This window comes from Nicotiana tomentosiformis, chromosome 6 (genome assembly GCF_000390325.3).
Source record: "Nicotiana tomentosiformis chromosome 6, ASM39032v3, whole genome shotgun sequence".
Lineage (NCBI taxonomy): Eukaryota > Viridiplantae > Streptophyta > Magnoliopsida > Solanales > Solanaceae > Nicotiana > Nicotiana tomentosiformis.
The window spans coordinates 57,195,260-57,203,087 of record NC_090817.1 but is presented as its reverse complement, the minus strand read 5'-3'; positions in this window follow the sequence as shown (position 1 = coordinate 57,203,087).

The window sequence follows — 7,828 nt, the reverse complement described above, 5'->3', positions numbered from 1 at the left end:
ATGTCGTAGAGTAAGCTGGACACAGTCTAAGTCCGGTGAAACCAAATAAAGGAAACCCGGCAATAACTCAATAAGAACAACCACTTTCTTACCATATTTGCTCGATTATTTCCACGAGGTACCGAACCTCAAAATCATAGCTCACTGGTCCCAATTCTTGAACCCTAATCACTTGGCATCTTGTGCCCATATTCCAATTCATAACCGCACGGATGACTCACATGCCAAGAGAACAACTCTCATACATAAGGCATATAGTTGAGAGTACATGCAATGGTCAACAACGTCAGGATTCCTCTTCTTAAATCAATAGGGTGATTTAACTACATGTATGCTTGTGCAAGTATGCTACCACAATTCAAGTCCACCGATAAGAGTAGAGATAATGAATGGCACAAGAGAAATGTAATGACCCGGCCGGTTATTTTGAGAGTTGTAGCCCCGCTCTCTCATTTACTGCTCATTTTGTACTTTATAACTTTTATGTGACTTGCCGGGGTAGTCGGTTCAGGTCCGGTGTGATTTCAGAATGAAATGAGACACTTAGTCTCAAGGTTGAAAGCTTAAGTTGAAATGATTGACCGAATATTGATCTTTGAGTAAACGACCCCGGAACGGAGTTTTGATGTTTCCGTTAGCTCTGTTAGGTAATTTTGTACTTAGGAGCATTTCCGGATTGTGATTTGGAAGTCCGTAGTGGAATCGGGCTTGAAATGGTGAAAGTTGGAATTTTTGGAAAGTTTGACCGAGAGTGGACTTTTGATATTGGGGTCGGATTCCGATTTCGGAAGATCGAGTAGGTCTGTAATGTCATTTGTGACTTGTGTGCAAAATTTGGGGTCAATCGGATGTGATTTGATAGGTTTCGACATCGTTTGTAGAAATTGGGAGTTTAAAGTTCATTAGGCTTGAATCTATGTGTGATTCGTGTTTTTGATATTGTTCGAGGTGGTTTGAAGGCTCGACTAAGTTTTTATGAGGTGTTAAGACTTGTTGGTATGTTTGGTTGAGGTCCCGGGGGCCTCAGGGTGATTTCAGAAGGTTTTCGGATCAAAGTTTGAGTTGGAGAACTGCTGAAGTCTGCTGGTGTAATCACACCTGCAGAGCTTTGATTGTAGGTGCGAGCTGAGGAGCGCAGATGCGGCCAGACATGGGGAGGATAGTGCTAGCAGGTGCGAATATTTTTCCGCAACTGCATGGTCGCAGGAGTAGAGTGATTGGCGCAGAAGCAAAAGTTTGCACAGGTGCGATGGGTAATTTCGCACCTGCGATGGTGCAGATGCGGGTGAAAGGACCACCGAAGCGGAGGCCCAGCTCCAGTGGTTCACCACAGAAGAGGAATTTTGGTCGCTTCTGCGATGCCACAGATGTGGTTAAGTGTCCGCAGAAGCGGAAGTGCTGGACAGAATATTTAAAAGCAAGGGTTCGCGATTTTGGCTTCACTTTTAACATTTCAAGCACGGTTTAGGCGATTTGTGATTGGGTTTTCGAGGGGATTATTGAGGTAAGTCACTTGTGCCTATTTATGATCAATAATATTGCTTCCCCATTGATTTTCCCACCTAGTTGGTTTGTATTTAAGGTGGAGATTGGGAGTTTGAGGCTAGGGATTTGGAGAGTTTGATTTGGGGATTTGGGTGACGATTTGGTGTATGATTTTGATGAATTTGGTATGGTTGGACTCGTGGTGGAGTGGGATTTTGGGTTTTGTGAATTTTATCGAATTCCAAGACGTGGGCCCGGAGGCCGGCTTTTGAGCCGATTTTTGATTTTGATTAATAACCTAGCATTTTCTTATGAAGTTGATTCCTTTAGCCCGTATTGATTTTATCGCATTGTTTATGGCTAGATTCGAGGCATTCAGAGGTCGTTTCGCGAGGCAAGGGTATGTTGGAGTATAGATTTGCTCGTATTGAGGAAAGTAATAGTTCTAAATTTAGCTCTGAGGGTACGAAACCCCGTATTACGTGTCATGTATTTGGTTTTGAGGTGACGCATATTCTAGGTGATGGGCGTGTGGGCGTGCACCGTAGGAATTGGGACTTGGTCAAATTTTGTGGAACCGTGTAGTTGTATAATCTGTTGTTACATGTACATTCTCCATGTATTAGAGAAATTGATCCACAAATCATGTTTAGACCACGTGTTGGCATTATAGGGACCCACAAAGGTTGTGTACATGTTGAATTATCTGCTAAATCGCTGTTTGTACTCAGTCACATTTTATTTGTATATTACATCTCAGTCTCTATTGTTCATTTTTTATGCATCATATCATTACTGTCTGGGCTGCTTATTATGATTTCTGAGAACCCGAGAGACTAGAGAGGTTGGTGACTGAGTGAGGCCGAGGGCTTGATAGTGAGGTATTATACTATAGCACGTGAGTTGTCCGTGTGGATCCAGATATTATTCTATAGCACGTGAGTTGTTGATGCAGCACGTGAGTTGTCCGTGCGGATCCAGATATTATATTATAGCATGTGAGTTGTCCGTGCAGCACGTGCATAGTCCGTGCAGATTATAGCGCTTGGGCGGAAGGAGCTCCTCCAGAGTCTGCACACACCCTAGTGAGGACACGTACCTATTGAGTGCGAGTGCCGAGTGCTGAGTGCTGAGTGCTGAGTGCTGAGTAAATGGCAAGGTTGAGTGGCTGTGGCCTTAAGAGGATACATTTGATTTTATTATTGTTGCATTAACTACCATGTATCATTGTTTGAAATTTCTGAAAGATATTACACTCTGTTTCACTTGAACTGTTCATGGAATAACTGTTGGCCTAATTTATCGAACTTGAGAGCATGCCTACTTTCTTATGTTGAAATCACTCTAATTGAACTATCATTGTGAAGCTCGTCACTACTTTCTGTTGTTTATTTAGTATTATTACTTGCTGAGTTGGTTGTACTCATACTACACCCTGCACTTCGTGTGCAGATCCAGGTGTTCCCAGACATAGTGGGTGTTGATTTCCGCGCACAGTTGATCTTCCGGAGATTTTGAGGTAGTTGCTGGCGTTTTGCAGACCTTATTTCTCCTTCCCTATCTTTCCACTTATTGTATTTGGTTTTAGATTTTCATAGACAATATTTTTCGCACTTGTGATCTATAGATGCTCATGTACTCAGTGACACCCCGTTGTTGGGAATTTCCGTGTTGTATTATGGATATCTATCCTGTTTATGGGAAGTTGTTATCATTAAACTATTTTAAATCCGTTTTCTGTTAAGTGTTGGAGTTATTTCATAAATGTCGGCTAGCCTAGTACCACGATAGGTGCCATCACGATAGGTTAGGATTTTGGGTCATGACAAGAAACAATCACCAAAAAAATGTACAGAGTACTAATGTCACGCCCCGAGCCTGGGGGGAATCGGCACTCGGTACTAAGGTCTACCCACCTGTCTGTCTGAACCTGCACGCATGAAATGCAGCTTCCCCAGAAAAAGGGACATCAGTACGAAATAATGTACCGAGTATGCAAGGCAATAAAATAACTGAAAGCTGAAACTGAACTGATAATATAATAACTGAAAGTAACTGGGAGTCAAAGATGATATGGAGATATACTTACTTCCTAATACTAACTCAACTCTCTCAATATAGTAAGTAAAATAAGTGTCCGGCCCTATAAGGCTCGGACTGCTCCGCCGTAGTAGGCTCGCTCATAGGCGCTCGACCATACTAGGCTCTGTATCTCGGCCATTCTGGGCTCGCTCATATGCGCTCGACCACAGTAGGCTCGGTATATAACTTACCATCTGATCAGAGATTGCCTAATAGGGGCCTGCCAATCGATTATAGCTCGATGGTAATGAAAATACTGTAATACTGTATTTATAGTCTCTCTGCTCTCTAGACTGGAAGAAGACAATACTCAATTAAATATGAAGTCCTGATAAGGGGAATACTATAATTTATGAGACTAGGATAATGTATATAAATTCGGGAGTATGGAATTCTCTTTATGCCTCGTTATCAAACACATGTAATTACGAGATCATGCCAAAATGAAGGAAGGGCTTAGCCTTAACATACCTGGAGTAGGGAAAAATTCGTATGATATTCTTGAGAAGGATTACACCGTACTACCTTAGAATCAAAAAATCCCGTTGCTATTATAATATGGAGTCTCGTATGAATTTCCAAATCCCCTCACCTTCGTTCTTGGCTTTGCCTTTCTATATAACTCCCTTACCAAATGGAGTTTGATATTAATTCAAGATAAGTGTAGGAATGATTATCGTTCTTGGCTTTGCATTCTGTATAACTCCCTTACCAAATGAAGTTTGGTATTAATTCAAGATAAGTGTAGGGATGATTATCGTTCTTGGCTTTGCATTCTGTATGACTCCCTTACCAAATAAAGTTTGGTATTAATTTAAGATAAGTGTAGGGATGAGTATTGTGACTTCTCTTTCTACGTGTTTGCAAGGAGTGGATTAGGATATTATCCATGTGTCCTCTTAATTCAATGGTCTAAAGTCAAGAGTCACTTATCCAATATTCCTCCACTTGCTGCCACGTGAGGGGGGGCTTTGTCCCCACCTACAATTATCCATAAATCCTTAATTACATGGTTAATCTCCCATTAAACCAATAATTAATCAATTACCCATATAATTAAGAATTATCTCAAATTACTTAAAATACTACTCATTTTTAATACACTTTATACATCATACTATCATGGTCATGTGGTACCTTGTATGGTACTAGTCCATAAATACGGGGTATTATAGCTTGGACCGTATTTTATCCCAAATTACCAAACTTTGACGAAACTCATTTTCTTCTATTTGCTTACCCTCTGCCCTTCACGAATTTACTCATCATGTGTTTGAAATAGCATAATGTTTATAATCCCAAAATAACCTCATTCCCCAACTTACATCGATTAACTTACGACGAGACTTTAACGTATGAAAACGCGAGACGTAACAACTAAAAGCAGCAATGAAGTTGAAACAATGACTAGCACAACAAAGTAAGCTACATAGAACCAAACAAATAATGCAACACGGAGGAAGACAATTAATAGTATGCTAAGAAAACAACAATCAGAGACAAGTGCACAGAAAAATGGGATATGACAAATGAGCCCTCTCGAGGTACTGCCTCGTAGTCTAAAATCATAAATGAATCACAACGGCACGGCATAAACATCGTGCAAACAATAACAACTGCATGGCAGAAACCTTGTGCCACAATAACATCCGCATGGCAGAAACCTCGTGCCACAATAACATCCGCACGGTAGAAACCTCGCGCCATAATAACATCCGCACAGTAGAAACCTCGTGCCACAATAACATCCACACGGCAAAAACCTCGTGCCACAATAACATTCGGACAATAGAAACCTTGTGCCACAATAACATTCGCATGGTAGAAACCACGTGCCACACAACACTGAATACCACAACAACAACGACAATAACACAAGAGTACAACGAGTAATTCAACTCAAGAACTCCTAAACACAAAAAAAAGACGGAAGAACGAACTCACAAGGAAAGACACAACAAGAAATAATGGTACAAAATAGCAATAGCTCAACAAGGAAGGGATAATGTGTAGCAATGATCCCATATAAGTACAATTCAATGATAAGAGTTAGAACATGAATCAATGACTTGAATTAAGGGTAAGTCAACAATGATAAGGGATTACAAATCTTCACTTAGGGTGGAGCAATTATGGAAGTGATTCACCAAATTCAGTTAAGGATAACCAGATTATGGAAAAGATAATAATAACTTCAATCAAGGATAAATAATTACGAGAAGGATAGCATAGCAATAAAATAGGCAACAACTTCAGTCAGCGCACATAAGAGTTTAATCAGCAATAAGGGTAAAACATGGAGCAATTAATTCCAATTAAGACACGTAAGGGTGATTTATTAAATGGGGGATTTAACATAGTAAAAGAACTTCATATCTAATGAACATAAGAACCTAAGATCCCTAAACGGTCAAATTTCCACAAATAAGCCCGAGCACGTACTCGTCACCTCGCGTACGCGGACTTCACATGACACAATTAGCACCAAGACTCAAATCCTAAAGGGTAGTTTCCCTCACACAAGGTTAGGCAAGATACTTACCTCAAACCACGCTCAATCAATCAATTAGAAGGCCCTTCCCTCGATTTTCTAACTCCGAACGGCTCGAATCTAGCCAAAATAATTTTATACTATAAATATAATTATAGGAAACTAATTTAAATAATGAAATAATGATCTTAGCTAAGAATTGAAAAATCGCTCTAAAAAGTCGTCCCGGGTCCCGCATCTCGGAACCTGACAAAAATTACAAAAACCAAACAACCATTCGATAACGAGTCCAACCATGCAAGAATTACCAAATTCCGATAACAAATCGACCTCCAAATCTTAAATTTCCGTTTTTGAAAAGTTTTACAAAAATCCCAATTTCTTCCATTAAAGCTCGAATTAAACGATGAATATAACCATGGATTTATGAAATATAATCACTTTCGGATATAGAACACTTACCCAAGTCGAAGTCGTGAAGAAATCCTCAAAATCGCCCAAGAATCGATCTCCAAAAATCCCAAAACGAAATAAGAAAAATGACTAAGTTCGATCCCTTAACAATCTGTCCAGTTTCGCTTCTGCGGACATATTTGTCGTGCCAGCGAGCACGCTTCTGCAACCAAAATCATGCTTCTGCGTTCTCTCTGCTTCTGCGAGCACTGTCGCAGATGCGAAAGAAATTCCGCTTCTGCGGGAAACCACCAAGCTGCCAGCTTCCGCTTCTGCGTGCTGGAATGCGCTTGCGCTTCTGCGGAAAAGTTTCCACTTCTGCGGCCTGGTCCATCAGCCTCTGCCCAGCTTCCCTTTAGTCTCTTCTGCGAGGAGAACCTCGCTTTTGGAAGGTCGCTTCTGCGAGGCCGCTTCTGTGATCAAGCTTCCGTAGAAGCGATTGCACCAGCAAGTCCAAAATTCCAGCATTTCCTTAAGGTCAAAAATCATTCCGTTAACCATCCGAAATCCACCCAAGGCTCTCGGGACCTTAACCAAATATTCCAACACATCCCAAAATACAATACGAACTTAGTCGAGGCCTCAAACCACATAAAACAACGTCGAAACTATAAATCGTACCTCGAATCAAATTATGAGTTTTCAAATCTTTCAACATCTATAATTTGCGCCGAAACGTAATTTATGAGACTAGGATAATGTATATAAATTCGGGAGTATGAACTTCTCTTTATGCCTCATTATCAAACACATGTAATTACGAGATCATACCAAAATGAAGGAAGGGCTTAGCCTTAACATACATGGAGTAGGGAAAAATCCGTATGATATTCTTGAGAAAGATTACACCGTACTCCCTTAGAATCAAAAAATCCCGTTGCTATTATAATATGGAGTCTCGTATGAATTTCCAAATCCCCTCACCTTTGTTCTTGGCTTTGCCTTTCTGTATAACTCCCTTACCAAATGGAGATTGATATTAATTCAAGATAAGTATAGGGATGGTTATCGTTCTTGGATTTGCATTCTGTATAACTCCCTTACCAAATGAAGTTTGGTATTAATTCAAGATAAGTGTAGGGATGATTATCGTTCTTGGCTTTTCATTATGTATGACTCCCTTACCAAATGAAGTTTGGTATTAATTCAAGATAAGTGTAGCGATGAGTATTGTGACTTCGCTTTCTACGTGTTTGCAAGGAGTGGATTAGGATATTATCCATGTGTCCTCTTAATTCAATGGTCTAAAGTCAAGAGTCACTTATCTAATATTCCTCCACTTGCTGCCATGTGGGGGGGGGGGGTGGCTTTTTCCCC